Below are 14,922 nucleotides of genomic sequence, written 5' to 3' on the forward strand. Positions count from 1 at the left end.
GATACTTTATTGAAACATGCAATGGAACATGTTCTGGTGTAATTTATGGTTCACAATCCCTATTTAAAGTCTGACATGCTCTTGATCAGGAGTACAACAAAATTGTTAGAATAATCCAGTATGAATAAATGTAGACAAAAAATTGATGACCAGAATGTTACTTGCTGAAAGTATTAAAAATTTTCCCTAAATTATAAAGAATATCATCGACGAACTTCTTTACAAAATTTGAATGAGATACAGTGGCGCCGCGTTTATCCGGACGCCGTTTATCCGGACGCTTCACCATCCGGACGATACTTCTTGGGGACCGATTTTTTCCACGTTATTTTGTCACATTAATCCGGAAATTTGCGTTCCGTATCCGGACGGTCAATTTCTACTACAGAACATAATAGTTCATTGAAAAATGACTCGTTTATCCGGACGGTAATTTTTTAACGCAGTACAGTTAAGGCTACACATGAAGATTATATGGTAATGAGGTCATAATGAGGTTTGACGTCATGACTGTTGCTCCGCCTTGATAGATCCATATAAAGAAATAGAGCTCAAAAAAGCTATTTAATGATGATTGCGAGAATTTGTAATGAACGTCTGTATTTTCAGGTTTAAATAAATAAACATTAGTGATTTTCTCTTATATAGTAACAACACGTCTTCGAAATAATTCTCTTTTAATTGTGTCGTTTGGCTGCATTCGGCTTCAGCAAAGCGCTTGCACTCGGTGACACGGAATGTTGTTTACATCTAAAAACGTGGCGACAGCAGCTGAGATATGCAGTGGATAAATGCAACAATCAGGCAATCTTTAAAGAGAATAGAGATAAAATAAGAGACCTGGGCCTTGTTTATCTTTTTGATGAGAAGATGATGACGTTATTTCGGGAAATCATGGAAAACTTGAGACGATCCGCACTACCTCCCTAGGTTCCTTTCTGTTCATTAAGGTGTGTATGTGCATAGGTATTAACATGTAGACATACTATTCTTTACATCGATGTAAAATAACCTTGAACACGTACAATAAGATGTATTGTTACAGTCCGTCACAAACTGCAATGCAGTGCCTTGTGTGTACCCCCCCCCCCCCCCACACACACACATACACAAAAACACACACATTATGAAAGTTGCACACTTTTAAATATGCAATGATGTTGTCCTTTGGCATACATGTACAAACATGTAACATAATATAAGCACAGCACGTCATGATATCAAATAGTATAATTTAGATGCAGTCACACTTACAATGTATTTGTGAAGTCAAACTGCACAGTGTACAATGTATGTGCACTGTACATACAAGAGTATAAGACCCTATAAATTTTAATTTATACCTCTGGCAATCAAAAATATGTGAATTTTAAGATTTCAGTTTTTACCAGTGCTTCATATTTTAAATTCATCATAGAACTTTTACTATCTGTATCACTAGCTAGGCTGTAAATTTGTAGAATTTCTACATTAATGAAGATAAAATGTTTGAATTTTCATTTGTCTGACTACATGTACATTAAATCAGTCATATGTGCATACATGTATTTATGTACTGTTTATATGTATAATCCTTTTGTCATTGTAGCTATCACAGAACTGGTTTAAACTGGCATTTACATCAGCTAGAACTATCAAAATAGATGCATCAATTTCTCCACTGGGTATGATCACACTAAAGCATTTCACATTAATTTTATAGTATGCCAGTGTTAAATATTTTTTTTAATGTTGTATAGGTGAAAGAATTAAATGTTATCTCTAGTATATTGTTGTTTTTTTTTACTTAAATAAAGCTACCAATTCTACTTTTGCAGATGTCATAGGTTTCAATTTCCCAGTGAGAATAGTTTTGTATCAAAAGTTTGTTTCCATTTATTTTATGAATTTCAGAAAATATAGTATAGCACGGTTTGTTTTGTACAATGCAATGTCATTTCATTCTACAATAGTAATCATTATGTTTTTCACTCATTACATATATATTGTTTTGTAGCTACTCTCAAACAATTTGAACAATTCATTCAGGCAGCAAGTGTTTCCACCAATGAAATAAAAAGGTATGCTCCATATAAGCTCTAAACCATACATATTCCTAGCAAGATTATTGAAATGTTTTGATAATAAAAACAGTAGAGTCATGTATATGCTTTCCATGTTACTCAATGCATTGTTTTTATGTATCACTTTTTTAAAACACCAATGAACCTTCCATAATGGTATTTCATTTTGTTTTCAGAATTGATTTCATCCAGAAGAACTGTTTGAACTGTGGACTGTTTGAAATCCCTTCACAGCTTGTCTTTGAATTTGAAAGGCTGTTAATTAAATAAATTTTCTAGATAACTAATACTTTGAATTTTTAACAGTACAGTGGTGTGAAAGTTTGAAGGCTGTTAAGATTTGAGTATCTTTACTTGCATGTATTCTGACAGGCGCGTAGCTGCTTATACGCAGGTGCGTACACATCGTTTACAAATTAAAAAAAATGGGGGAGGGGGGGGGGAGGGAGAGATTTGTGAGAAGAGAAAATATTTGTGTTTCAAATTATTTTATCTCATACTGTTTCGATTCAAATTCAAATTCTATATTACCATGTCTTTATAAAAAAAAAATTGTAATGTTTTATTAAATCATTGCCAAAACCAAATAAAACATTCATTAATTTGTAATTCTTCTGTAACACATTGATAATTTATTTTAAGATCTTTGAGAAAATATCAACCGTTGAATGCTGTGATCCACTAGAATATGATTTGAAATATTTTTTTTGTTAAAAATTGAAATTATTAATTATATTTGTTGCCGAAAGATGATACCAATATATCTTTTTAAAAAATATTCAGCCTCAACATGTACAATAAATTTGAACGGAATTATTTAACTTTGTGTTAAAAACAATATTACTATGTCTTGTATTTTCTAAAGAAAATCGAAATGGCATGATTTTGAATGAAATATTTGGTAACAAAACCATGAGCTTCCAGGGACTTCGCCCTGGGCCCTCATCTGGACCCACTGGTCTCAAAGCGGACCCCAGCCGTTCTCTGCGTACATTTCACTTCCATTCTCCATTCTGGCTATGCGCCTGTCTGTGTTTTGGGGTACAACAAGATCTAAATTTCAGCATGTATATTGTGTTCATCTGTTCTTTAACAGAGTATCTGTTTCTTGAATACAAAGTTTTTACTATGATTATCTTGCTTGCACATTGATTGATAATTACTCAAAAACATGAGACTAAAGCCCCCCCCCCCCCTGCTGATATGATTTGTGCTACAATACCCAAATAAGTAAAACCTGATGTAAACACTGTTTAATAATTTATTTTTAACATACCAGTAAGGTATATGGTATCAAAGGAGCCAGAGGCAAACTGGGGGGGGGGGGGTAGATCTGTAGAAAGGAAAACAGGTTATTAAATACAGGAGTAAGCACCCCAATCCCTTCCTCCTGTTCTTAAAACTTTTAACGTAGTCTAGAATCCATAAACAGTTGAAGGTTTGATAACTAAAATAATCACATATGTAAAAAAAAAAAAAAAAAAAAAAAAAAAAAAATATACTAAGTTCTGTTGGAGATGTTTTTTCTGTGTGTCTACTGAGGAAGAATAAAAGTTTTATCATTGATAGGGGCTGTCTATTTTTTTTTAATTTTTTTTTTTATCACAACTGACTGAATCTTTCAATATTTTTAACCATGGGCATTTTCCAGTTCATTTACATGATGGATGTTGCGGCAAATTTCAGGCGAACGGAGGAAATGCGGTAGGTGTCTAATACGTCTTGTGTAGCGTATAAAAGAACGAAGATATACAAAACAAAGTAAAGTCAAAGATTTTTTCATGCATACCGTTTTGATTAAGTGAAATAAAGCCCAGCGCAGTCCGTAGGTATTATTTGTTTAAAATTTGCGAGGTACACAAACTCTTCTAAGTACCACAGAGTTATCTCCCATGCTGGGTCAATGATGCGTTTGAAAACTATATTTAGAATGAATGTGTTAAGATTTCAATTTTTAATCAAAAAGTGCAAGGGCAAGGCGACAACCCAAGAGGTAGGTTTTTATTTTAAATTCTTTATTTAACTGTCTAGTCTTTAAAAAGTGATGCTCATTTCTTTGTAATTCATTAGGCAATTTAAAATTTCCGATTAAATGACGAAAAATACCCTATTTTTGAATACTGGTGTTTGTTTTTAATGAATAACTTAAATATCTCAGAAATCTGACTGAATGAGCATCAGTTTTTCGATAGGATAGATACCAAGGAACACAATGAATCCTTGTGCAGTTCAAATATTGTTTGCCTTGCCCTTGCACTTTTTGGTTAAACTTGACATTTCATATTTTGACCTAAAATCGGAGCTCACGTGACTTTAGAGGGTCACATGATGACAAAAAATACCGATGTGGAAAGCGATGGACAAACTCTTCATAAAGCCATTAAGATATTTCAGATAGAGTTTCATGCTGAAAAATAAGACGGTTGAACTTTAAGTGTCTCGTTTTTGGTGCCTTTTTATAGAAAATGTTGCCTTAACTGTACTGCGAAGAAACGGTATTTTCACACTTATCTTGCATTCGTGTTAATTGTTGTAAAAGCATTGGCCATGCAGTCAGTTTGAAGGCGGTTACCTGTGACCTACAAACAATAGCGTCTATAATTAGCGTGTGTTTACCCCAGTTCAATCACACGTTTATCTTTATTATGAAGCTCAAAGAATTTAGCTGACACTGTGCTTTAATTAAATAATAATCCGTTCAAAATCATATTGCTAACCGTATATACATCGGTAAATTCAGATGAATTTTGGAGAGTTGTAAATAAAATGAACAATAAATAACGAGCGATTTCGTAATGCTCTTTATCATGTCAATTGCGTAAGTTTCCATTTCTAAAAAAAAAAAAGTAAATGTATTTGAAACGGGTTTTTTTCACAAGAAAGGTACATAATTGAAGAAATATCTCTATTTAATATACTACCGTTTACAAACGTCCATTATATATAAAACTGACGTTGCGTACAGAAGTTGATTGCGTTTCTCAAGGTATTTTTTAATGATCGAAATTCAAACTTAGCGTCTGTAGAAAAAAAATAATATTGATAATCATGAAGATGGCTTGTGTTTACGATGTTTTTAATACTTTGTTTGAGTTAACTTGCAGTGTTCAGTTAATTTTATAGTAACCCTGTGTAATGAATATACGGGGAATATACAGGATTAGTTTATATTTGAACATTTTCAAAGATGATGCTGAAGAGTCCTGTCATATCATATGAGCTTCAATAATTATGATATATGACGAAATAGAACAACGTATCAGATCAAAATTTGTTCAACCCATGAAGTCACATGCCAAAGAGAAGCTAGACGAATTAAAAAAGGAAATCTCGGCATAAAATTGCCCATCCATTTTTTTTTATTGCGTAAATTACATTTTAATATATTTTTTCATTAATCAATTACTGCTTTTAAAACAATTAACCAAATTATAATTTAAAAGTTTTTTTTTTCTTTGCTGTCACATTTGAAACAAGAATGTGCATATATACATGCATAGAGAGTGATTTTTGAGATGTGATTCAATTATCCGGACGATTTCGTTGGGGACAGAGGCGTCCGGATAAACGAGGCGCCACTGTATACGGGGACATCAGTGTTTCGCAAACACATTTTGTTTCAAATGAAGTACCACTAATAAAATCTCTGAAACTCTTTAAATGTAATACATTTGTCAATTATATTGTCATTTTCGGCAATTTTAACTAGAGTGTATTTACAATATGATGTTGTCAGTGGCGCAGTGGTTAGAGCGTCTGCTCTAGAGTCGCGAAGTAAGGAGTTGATCCTTTAGTCGCGGGTTCGAATCCCACTGTGGGACGAGGAGACCGGTCCTTCGGATGAGACCGTATAAACCGAGGTCCCGTGTCGCAGTAGATGCTGGCACGAAAAAGATCCCTCACTGCTCAATGGCCGTAAGTACCGAGTATAGGACAAAAAATTGCAGCTCTCCACCGGCAAGTGGTGGCGTCTCCATATGAGTGAAAAATTCTCGAGAGGGACGTTAAACAACATACAAACAAACAAAAACAATATGATGTTGAAATTGAATAAAAAATGTTACGGTAAGTTGAATTTTTTAAAACAAATCAATTTTCGGATCACTAGTTTTAATTCACCTTACTGCACTTTTTAGTTGTTAAATTTGGTGACTGTAATGCATAGAGTGTAGCTAGCACTAGCTCCTACAAGTAAGAGCCATTTTCTTACGAGCTAGTTCCGACGGAGATGAAGTTGGAACATATACGTGAAATAATCTGTAAACAAGTAATCATCAGGTACCTAGTCGTATTTGTATTGGATATAACAGTCTCAAAAAATCATAAAATCCGCTTAAGTCAGTATGCATTGGTATTTATTATTCAAAATCATCGCTATTAAAAATATTCACTAGAAGAAATTTCGATTTGACTTCACATTACTTTTGTGGATTGCTATTAAGAGAAAAGAAAATTTCAGTTGTATCATAGTGGAAAAATTATTTTCGTTTTGGCATTCTGCTGCATTCCGTTTCTGAATTCCTAAAAGACGACTTGGCTTGATTTCTGTTTCGATAAAAATAATTTGTTGTTTAAGGTCCCTCGAGAATATTTCACTCATATAAAGAACACTGGCAGGTGGAGGGCTGCAAATTTAGACCTGTACTCGGCACTCGGGACCATTGAGTTGTGAGGGATCTTTTTTATGCCAGCACCTACTTCAAGACGGAACCTCAGTTTATACGATCTCATGCGAAGGACCGGTAAAAAAAAATAATGGATTGATCGCTAATACGTGAGATTAACTTTGTTTTCTTGCATGTGATATTTTATTTTTGGTGTCATTCGTAAGTACCAATGCCTGTATTTATTAAATAATTTTTATTCCTCTTGGAGATTCAGATGCGAGAAATTTTACAATGGATGGTAGAGTTTACGCCGTGCCAAGCATCTCGCCGTGAACCTCTAGCATGCTGGAGTTACAGTAGCACATACAGGCGAGTACATAGACCTACTTTCTAAGTTATTGCTGCTAACCAGACCATCTATTTTGTTGATCACGCTTGTCCTTTTTTTTTTTGTTTTTGAGCAACATATCTTCGTCTGAAAGTTCATCGTCACAAAAGCTCAGCCGGTAGAGCGCTCGCTCCGTGATCGGAAGGTCGTATGTTCGAATCACGGCCGCGACTGACCTAAGTCGATAAAAAATAGGTAGCAACTGTTCCTTCGCCAAGCTCTAGGCACTTTGAAGGGAAAGTTGCGGGTCCTTCGGATGAGACCTTAAAAACTGAAGTCCCCTGTCATGGTAGGTGTTTGCACGATAAAGAACCCTCACTGCTCAATGACCCTGAGTGCCAAGTGAAGGTCTTAGTTTGAAGCCCTCACCGGTATAAGGTGACGTCTCTATATGAGTAAAAAATTCTTGAACGGGTCGTAAAACAACATACAATCAATCAATCATCTAAGATTTTCCTTGGAAGTTTTACAGGGTCGTATTATACAGAGGCGACTGTTAAGGCTTTTGAGCCAAGAAAAGTTGTATTTATAAACAAAAAGGTATGTAAGGAATATATCGATTTTTATATGTATACTTATTGATGATCAAGTTCCAGGTGTCCACTTTTCTCCCTTAGCAACTATCAGAGAAACACAAAATAATAAAAGCTCGGATGTAAATGAATACATAGAATTAAGAATAACCATATCTTCTGACATATATTAAACACATTTTCTGTTGTGTTTTCAATTCAGCCTGTATCAACATTGCAAAAAGGTACAGAATAAAGGAAGTAGGGAAAGGCATGCAAATCTGATTTTTTTTTAATTGGACTTTTGAACATGAAGTTATACTGTTTGTTATCTCCACATTCCATTCTGTAAGTAATTCTGTCCCCTTATATAATAGGTTTTTCAACATTTTTAACTCTTCCCTGAATAGGTACATAGAGATGTTCTGTCAATATAAAGATAACGGAGCATCGTCGAGTAGTTCTGATTCAAGCTTGTTAAATTCATGGCATCCGGGGATCAAACAGGCCAAATAGGGGATCAATAAAGGAAATATTTCATTTTTTTTCTAAAGAGCAACAGGATCATGATTAGTCATGTCAAAGTTCAAATATCCTTAGGTAATGCAGATTAAATTTGACAAAAGCGTGACGCCTGGGGAAAGAGTAGGGTTTCAATGTTGGCTCTCAGGTTTTTTCCCAGGAGTATACTGGAAAAAAATATCTACAAATCTTTTCGAATTTTGAAATTGCAAGATAATTCATATACTGTTTTTTTGAATGTCAAAAAGAAGAAAAACTATCAAAACAGATGGCTCCAGGATCACGAAACAGACTTAGACTTAAGTCAAATTTTTAATAGTCTGTAAAATGTTTATTAATTATTGAATTAATCGCTAAATTTGCAGAGAACAACACTTTAGTGAAGTTAAATTAAGAAATATTTTAATTTTGGTCTGCTTCACTTCTACAATATATTAGTACATCATAAAGATTTGGACTTAAGCTTAAGATGTTTCATGATCCCGGGGCATGGTGTTGAATGTATTTTTTTTAGTTTACACTTTCAGATTAAACAATTGATTCTGAAATGTCAAAATTTATTCATAGTCAACATAATTGCAAGTTCGTTCAAATGATAACATAAATGCATCTAGCATATTTCTGTGCAGAAAGGCAGATTGTTACGTTTAAAACATTTCATTACATTTTATTATTTTCTTTATATTGACATGAAAAGATTGTGTGAGGTTATCTAAACAAAATTAGATTATTTATTCTTATAACTCTTCGTTTTAGTTCGAATAATTTATTCTTAGATAACCTTGTCAACAGACTTTCTCTTGTGACATCACGTTGAGAACAAACAGCGAAGACGAGGCAACTTTTAAGACAGTCCTCCAAACAAAGGCGATATGAATGATATAAATGGCAACTGTTCATCAATTGAGAACGTAAACTGTTCCACCAATCTTCAACAAGTTTTTCATGCAATACATTTACCACCAGCATTTATCTCTATAATGATATTTGGGATCCTAGTCTTACTGGTTAATGGAGGGGTGTTTGTTATATTAATCAAGGATAAGAATATACGAAAGAACCCTTACCTGTTTTTAGTTCTCATGTTATGTGTGAGTGATTTTTCCATCGGTCTTGGAATCCCATGCATTGCCACTACGTTTTTCATACCATCTTTAATAGGGAACAAGATTTTAACTGTTTTGCAATTAGTTCTAATGCTCAATGGCTTGTGTCTGTCACTCTTACAGGCGTTTTTAATCAGTTTACAAAGATATCTCGTGTTATGTAAAGAAAACTGGAACTTGTACATTTTTCAGCAAAACCGAAAGTACTATGTTTGTGTCAGTAGTTCAATTGTTGTAGTGATCCCCAACTTCGTTCTTGTTTCACCACCTCACAGAAATTTTGATCTGTATAGTGACCGTTTTCTGTCGTATGTCTATCATGGACATTACCTGGCACACTCGGTTTACATAAGGTTCCTTTCACTGTCTCTGTTATCATTAACGCTTATCTTCTACTTTCTGACAATTCGCTTTGTTTTGACAACATACAAAAAAGTAAATTCTGTGGCTGATTCAAATCCCAAACATTTGAAGACAAATAATATTCAATTGAAGCAGTTACGTGTACCTGTCATTTTCGGTCCGAAAAATAACACGAGGACATTAAATGACAGTGGTCAAGAAAATACACAGACACAGATCAACCGCAAAATACTTTCAGTGAATCACAAAAAAATTGTCAGTACCCTGAAGTTAGTTGGTTTGTTAATTATACTCCTCGTTATTTTTACTGGACCTTTCATTTTTACATTATGGAATGACAACATGTCCGCAAAGTCCAATAGTCTCGTAACTTGTCTCTGTCTATTAAATTCTCTTGCAAATCCGTTTGTATACTTATGGAGGCTCTATGATATAAGAGGACTTGTAAAGTCTAGACTTCGTTTTGTAAGAAATTAAGTTATATACAAATATCGGGTTGAATAGGGGTTGAGGGCAACATTGATTATGTTTGCCCCCGGGGGATGAATTAATGCCAGACGCGGAGTGGAGAGCAATATTCTCGTCCCGAAGGTCCAACATAATCGATAATTGTTTTGTTAAATGAAAAGCAAAACAAATCAATAAAGTAGTATTTTATTATTTCATTCACTAACATTCAGAAACTTATTGTATCCAATGCATCATCTGCTCTTTGATTGTAGCATTGGCATATCCTTAGAGCGACAGTACGGCTGCAAATTGTGTGCTTTTTCATTCAAATTTACCCAATATGTCATTAAGAAATAAGGTATGAAGTTGATGTAAGCAGTTTGAGAAACAGAAATATTCTCTACTCAAACAAAATTAACGTAATTAGAATCTGCCGGAAAATCAAGGGTCGTGCGAACTGGAGCAATCTTAGATCTGTTTATTTGTACCACGTGAATTCTAAAACGGCACGTGCCTACACTGTAGAGTTTACAATTATATATTTACATCCAAGTTGAGTGTCGCCGAGTTCCCGTTTCTTCCTTATCCAGTGATTATATTAATCCCCAAACTAAATTTTAGTCGCGAAAGTTGCTTTTTCAAGTTCTATTTTCAGTTTCTTTTTATTTTTGGTCGACTTCGTCAATGTAGCAGGCCTACCGGGCTTCCCTCTCTAACCATGCTGTTTTGTTTATGAAAACTACGCATGCGTGCATAGCATGGAATGTGGAACCCCGAACACGTTGCGATGTATATATTAATATCCCATAAATAACTATTAATTTTAAAGAAACAATCCAAATTATTTAATTGTAAAAGTTGTAATTTTCTGAAAGTTTATACATTTATGAGTAGTAACAAAATTCCAAATCATGTCGGAAAATTTTATCTAGTCAGTTTTTTGATGAGATGCGCCGTACTGTCACTTTAAGTTGCCATCAATGTTCTCTGATTACTTTTTTATGTGACGTTATGTACTTAGAGGTCACAAGGGTATCATAACGTCACAATAAATCAATTTATCATTCAAAATCTACAATATTATAGGAAAACTTTCATTATCGGCGAATATTAAGAAAAATCACTGATTTTCGGAGAAGCTTATATCAGTTATATTAACTGTTTCTGTACAAAGACTTAAGAGATCAATGATCCTTTTTACCGACTATGATTGATTGACTGATTAGTGTTTTACGCCGAATTGGCACTATTTCAGCAATATATTGGCGGTTTTTATTTTTTTTTTACCGACTATAACAATGTTATGGATGTAATAATTTAATGTTAACCAGACATAATAAACATAAATGACTTAGACTGGATTTCTTTTTACATTAGATACTTAATTCGTAGTCGTTGTGTACCGACTTCATTATGATATTGCTCATTACAGTGACTTACATACACGCATACACAGGGACCTCCTCCCGAAGTGAAAAAAAACATATTGGAAAAATCACATACCAACTTCTAAAACAAAACATGGGAGGACGCCATCTTGGACCCATTCCTCGATTTAACCTATTGTTTCAATTTATACCGCCGTATTCTACCGATTCACCGCCACGGATCTTTTAAGTAATGATTACTCTACGACATGATGCTTGAATTATCCCCCTGGATCATTCCAATGTATTATCCAATTTTAGACGAAAAAATAATCCGCCGATGTCCTTAAGAGCGCGTTTGGATTACTTACCGTCTGAAATGTGTAACTTAAAGACTCCAAGGGAGGGGGTAATTGAAGTACTGAAATCAAGTTATCTATTCTTTTTCAAACTCGGGCTTTTTATAATGTCGTGTCAACAATGTTAACACTTTCATCTCGGATCTCAAGGGTGGATTTAAAGCGATTGCCGAAATCAAAGAATTCTAGAATTTCCTCTTTTGTGCGGTTTATTGCTGTAAAACCGTCATCTCTAAATACTACGTGGCAGAGAACTTGGATTGCAAATTTGAATTTTGACAAATGATTTGTGTTCCGATACATTTTTGATATTCCACCCATGGTACAGTCTATATTTTGCTTGTAATATTCTTTGATTTAGGAACTTTTCTTTAGGCTACACTTCAGTAAAAAAGATTATATCTTCAGCAACTGGATAAGTCTCTTTTTAAAACGTTTTCATGTTTCATTGAAGCCAGTGATTTTGGTATAAATATCAGTTACATCACAGTAATAAATAAGAAAGAACTACAGTTTTTTTTTAAAGTCAGGCCATTCCAAGTTTTTTTTTTCTGTGATTATCGTCAACATGTAATTCAAAAACCTACCTACCTATTCATAAACACGCACTAAAAATAATTCAAAGACTTTATTGACATAAAATCTGCGTCATTTATTTTCTTGCAGAAAGAAATATTTCTTTTCAAAAATCAAGTATAAATTTTCCGAATATACGTTATTTGACACATTTGTATCTTATTTAGAACATTTAACAAAGATAATCAATTTCATGAATACTGAAATGTATGTTTGTTTTCTCCTGATCTTGGATATCAAAAATAAAGGTGAACGCAGCAATAAACATAACCAAAACTTTTACTGGCCTCAGTTTAAAATGTAAAAAAAAAATGCAACATTGTCTCTTTACACAGAGAAACGAACACAGGTATTCTTAATTTTTCCACCCTTTTGACAATAGCAGTATTTCACCAAAATGAAAATAAAATGCACACAAATGATGGAAAAATGCGCACAAATGATTTCATGATCCGCCCTATTGAAAAAAGCATGAGGAAAAAAAACCTGCCTCAATAAAAATGTTCAGTCTAAATCTAAATTAGCGAAATATTTTGGGATAAGCAATCACTAGTTTTCGTACGGGTTTAATTATCATGGTATGAAATGACCTAAAAATTCATATCCCCCATGAAGTGCATACTGGAGTGTAATGTTTCTCCTTTAACCTCGAAATCAAATCCCCTCGAACTTGTAGTTTTTTCCTCAAACCACAAAAAATTGACCCAACGAAAATAAGTGATTTTATCGTAATGTACAATAAGAAATTCGCCGTTATTGAAGCCTTTGAATCTGACGACTTTTTTCCTTAAACCAAAAAATGAGATCAAATAAATTTTTAATGAACAAGGTTTTTAATATCGCTATTCAAGTGTCTTTTGTTTGTTTTACGTCCCTTCGAGAATTTTTGACTCATATTGAAAGGCCACCATTTTTCGCTGGAAGGCTTCAAATTTGGACTTGTACTCGGCGCTTATGGCCTTTGAGTAGTGTGGGATCTTTTTGTGCCAGCACCTACTGTGATACGAGACCTCGATTTATACAATCTCATCTGGAGGACCAATCTCCAAGTCCCTATGTGGCATTCGAGCCCGCGAGGTAAGGATGATCTTTCTCCGCGAGTCTGGATCCAACGCTTTTACCACTGCCCCACGCGAGCTACTTCAAGTGTCGTAATTTAGAAATGAATTCTGTGATTGATTTGGGTTCGTGTAAGTATTTCAGATCGGGATAAGCGTTTAAAAACGTCTGTTATGGTCATTCGCTTGCTTTGACCTTTGGTTTTATAAACCAGAAGTCTCTGTCGAGACTGTAGCTCTACTGGTTTGTACTTATAACAATTAAGGAAGAGAAAGTAGCACTTGGACTTGAAACTTTGCAACAGCAATGAATAAATAGTAATTCTTGTTTTACTCGCTTTTTGTGGCAAGATGAATTGCACTCAGACTAAAACTGTAGAAGGAGTAGCTATTTAAAAGAATTTAGAGAAATTTCGATTTTAGGTACCATGGCAACATTATTCATCAAAATACAAAACCAAAAACAATTAAGACAATTAATTATGTATCTCACTGTAGTCTACTTTCATGCCATGTTATATTAAAATCAGTCCAAACTGTAGGCAAATTAATATTTTGAAAGTATATCAAAGAAATTCAATGTTTTGTAACCATGGCAACACTTCATCAAAATAAAAAAAATTGATATAAAGAATAATGTTTCCCAATGCAGTCTACTTGTGTGCCAAGTTATATTGAAATCAGGTCAAAACTGTAGGAGGAGTATCATTTTGAATGTATTTCACAGAAATTTCTACCTTTAGTAACCATGACAACACCATTCACCAAAATCAAAAACCGATATACAGAATAATGTATCTTAGTGTAGTCTACTTGTGTGCCAAGTTATATTGAAATCAGACCAAAACTGTAGAAGGAGTAGCATTTTGAATGTATTTCACAGAAATTTCTATTTTTAGTAACCATGGCAACACCGTTCTTCGAAATCAAAAACCAATACACAGAATTATGTCTCTTAGTTTAGTTTACTTGTGTGCCATGAAACACCATTCACCAAAATCAAAAACCGATATACAGAATAATGTATCTTAGTGTAGTCTACTTGTGTGCCACGTTATATTGAAATCAGACTAAAACTGTAGGAAGAGAAGCATTTTGAAAGTATTTCACAGAAATTTCTATTTTTAGTAACCAAGGCAACACCGTTCACCGAAATCGGAAACCGATACACAGAATTATGTATCTTGTGTAGTCTACTTGTGTGCCAAGTTATATTGAAATCAGACCAAAACTGTAGGAGGAGTAGCATTTTGAATGTATTTCACAGAAATTTCTATTTTTAGTAACCATGGCAACACCGTTCATCGAAATCAAAAACTGATACATATACATTATTATAACAGTAACTTGATCCGAAGAGTCGCATCACGTCGAGTTGACAGGCGCGGATCATCAGATCAAACGAGACGCGAAGCGTCGAGTTTGATCTGATGATCCGCGCCTGTCAACGAGACGTGATACGGCTCTTTGGATCAAGTTACTGTTATAATGATAAATTTATTATATACCCTCCCTTACAACTAGCAAAATATAGTTTTAAAAAAACTTTTG

The 14,922-nt window shown here is 34.1% G+C and overlaps 1 long non-coding RNA gene across 1 annotated transcript; it reads left to right on the top strand.

Moving 5' to 3' along the window:
• Positions 1-727: 727 nt before the first annotated feature.
• On the top strand, positions 728-2,321 carry LOC133193393 (uncharacterized). The gene is made up of 4 exons (XR_009721928.1): positions 728-950; positions 1,589-1,664; positions 1,997-2,060; positions 2,240-2,321. It is a non-coding gene; the product is annotated as an uncharacterized LOC133193393 (long non-coding RNA).
• Positions 2,322-14,922: the final 12,601 nt, after the last annotated feature.

The sequence above is a fragment of the Saccostrea echinata genome, unplaced genomic scaffold, assembly GCF_033153115.1.
Source record: "Saccostrea echinata isolate AGI-Se365-2 ecotype Australia unplaced genomic scaffold, CSIRO_AGI_Sech_v1 ptg000027l, whole genome shotgun sequence".
NCBI classification, from domain to species: domain Eukaryota; kingdom Metazoa; phylum Mollusca; class Bivalvia; order Ostreida; family Ostreidae; genus Saccostrea; species Saccostrea echinata.